The following is a 2,500-nucleotide window of genomic DNA, read 5'->3' on the forward strand; positions in this document are numbered from 1 at the left end:
TCCTTCACCTTTTAGTACCTTTCGATGATTAGTATTCCAGTTATTGGGCGATTAGTTGATTGGACACTAGGAAAACCCCGCAAAGGGATGACGAGCATTACTGCACTACAAGCTGATATCCAAACCCTGGTGGGCAAAGAATTATGTGTGTGTGTGTGTGTGTGTGTGTGTGTGTGTGTGTGTGTGTGTGTGTGTGTGTGTGTGTGTGTGTGTGTGTGTGTGTGTGTGTGTGTGTGTGTGTGTGCGTGTGTGTGTGTATGTGGCCACAGCATTACCCAGAGATCGGGTCACATACTATAAACACTGAGCTTTCATCCAGGAGGGTAATAAATTAATAGCTCTCGGTCACGAGTCCAGCATGTGATCAAATAGAGAGGATTGAGTACATTTAGTGGAATGAGGTTACCAAGTACTCTTTTTGTGTTAACGGTGGAAGGGCACAACTATAGACTGAAAAAGTCTATTTATTCTGGTTTTACAGATAAATAAATAAAAATTGTTGGATTCGTATACTATAGTTAAAAGAATGATTTTTATTTGTAAAGATCCTATTAAACATATTTTTTAACCTAAAATATTTTTTTCGTATAGTCAAAATAAAGTGTCGGGATGAACACATATGTGCGTACAAAGTGTGTGTGTGTGTGTGTGTGTGTGTGTGTGTGTGTGTGTGTGTGTGTGTGTGTGTGTGTGTGTGTGTGTGTGTGTGTGTGTGTGTGTGCGCGCGAATGCGTATATTCAGCATGTGTCCATTTTAACTTAATTGTTATTTCTGCATATTTTCTTTTCGTTCTTCACTCATATGGACAACGTGGGAGTAAGGTGGGAGAGAAATGGGAGCAAGAAGAGGAAAGGGAAAGGGAGGGGTGGGGAAGGGGAGGGGGATTTGAGGAAGGTGGGGAAGAACGATTAAATCATACCAATGAAAGGCGATTTTATTCAGTTTCCCAGACTGATGAGACCATAACTGGTTTAAGGACACTTTACCCCTGGACAATTGACCCCACTAACCTAAGCTAACCTCATTTGAATTAACCTCACCTCTTTAGCAAGAAGTAATCCTTTGGGGTAGTTGTCCGGGCGTGGTTGTCCTGAGGGTAATTGTCCAGGAATGGGATAACTGTCCTGGGAAATTTTATCATAGGAACAGTTGTCCTAGGGTAGGGGTAATTGCCTTGGGGGTTAATTGTCTTGGGGGTAGTGGGGGGGATTGTCCTGAAGGATAATCATTCTCGGAAAAAATTCCTGGGCATAGATGTCCGACGGGTGGAGTAATTGTCCTATGAGGGGAAGTTGTCCGGGGGGATAATTGTACTGGGGAAAATTGTCCGGATATCGGTATAACAATTTAAAGAAACTCCCTACAACCGGAAAGCTATGAAGACATTTTATCCCTGTTAGAGATAAAGTGATGTCCAGTTACTTTAGTCCCGAGGGGGGAGGGGGATAGACTCTGCCCCCGGACAAGAAATCACCATGGAAACCGCGATTGGGCCCGAGGGATTGGGGCTGGGGGGAGGAAAATATCCTTCCAATCACACGTAGTGATTGGATTGAATCAGGAGGAGGGAGATTGCCATCTATAGTATTTGGGACCGAGTACCGGATAGACTCGGGTAAAATGGGATTACCGGGAACCGGGAACGGGTGGGCAGAGGGGTGAGAATATTACCAAGCAAAGTTGGGACGAGGGAGGGAAGACGTAGAAGAGAAAGAAGGAAAAAGGAGTAAGGGAGGAAGGAAGGGTGGGAGAGGATTGGGAGGAGGTAGGGATGAAGGAGGAGGGAAAGAAGAAAGGAGGGAGAGAGGGAGGTAAGGAGGAAGGAAGGAAAAATAAAGGAGAGAAAGAAGGAAAAAGGGGGAGGGAGGAAGGAAGGAAATGAGGGAGAGAATAGGGAGGAAGTAGGGATGAAAGAGGAGGACAAGACGAAAGCACGGGGGAGGAGAAAGAAGTGATGGAGGGGAGAGGAAGAAGTGATGGAGGGAAGAGGTAGGGAGGAGGTAGGGAGGGAGGGAGGAAGTAGGGGGTGAAGGAGGAGGTAGGGAAGGGAGAGGAGGTAGGGAGGGAGGGAGGAGGTAGGGAGGGAGGGAGGAGGTAGGAAGGGAGAGAGGAGGTAGGGGGGAGGAAGGAGGTAGGTAGGGAGGGAGGGAGGAGGTTGGGAGGGAGGGAGGGAGGAGGTAGGGAGGGAGGGAGGAGGTATGGGGGGAGGGAGGATGTAGGAGGGAGGGAGGAGGTAGGGAGGGAGTGAGGAGGTATGGGGGGAGGGAGGATGTAGGGAGGAAGGGAAGAGGTAGGGAGGGAAGGAGGGGTAACACAGTAAGTTGGGGGGGCGAGGTATGGAGGCAAACAAAATGGGGGGACAGGGGATGGGGGGGTATAAAGGGAAATATTTTAACAATAATCACGTGAAGCTCTGGGCGTTAATTCTTTATTATTGAAAAAAAATGTATATCGTACTGCGGGAAATATGTATTGAAAATCTAATCCACATTCCAATGG

General features: G+C 47.3%; 1 protein-coding gene across 3 annotated transcripts in view; it reads right to left on the minus strand.

The window, feature by feature from the left end:
• Positions 1-2,500, minus strand: part of LOC143017817 (Kv channel-interacting protein 4-like) — a 312,910-nt gene that overhangs the window by 82,344 nt on the left and 228,066 nt on the right. The gene's annotated exons all lie outside the window — the stretch shown is intronic.

The sequence above is a fragment of the Oratosquilla oratoria genome, chromosome 33 (assembly GCF_046742065.1).
Source record: "Oratosquilla oratoria isolate Oo_2021 chromosome 33, ASM4674206v1, whole genome shotgun sequence".
NCBI lineage: Eukaryota > Metazoa > Arthropoda > Malacostraca > Stomatopoda > Squillidae > Oratosquilla > Oratosquilla oratoria.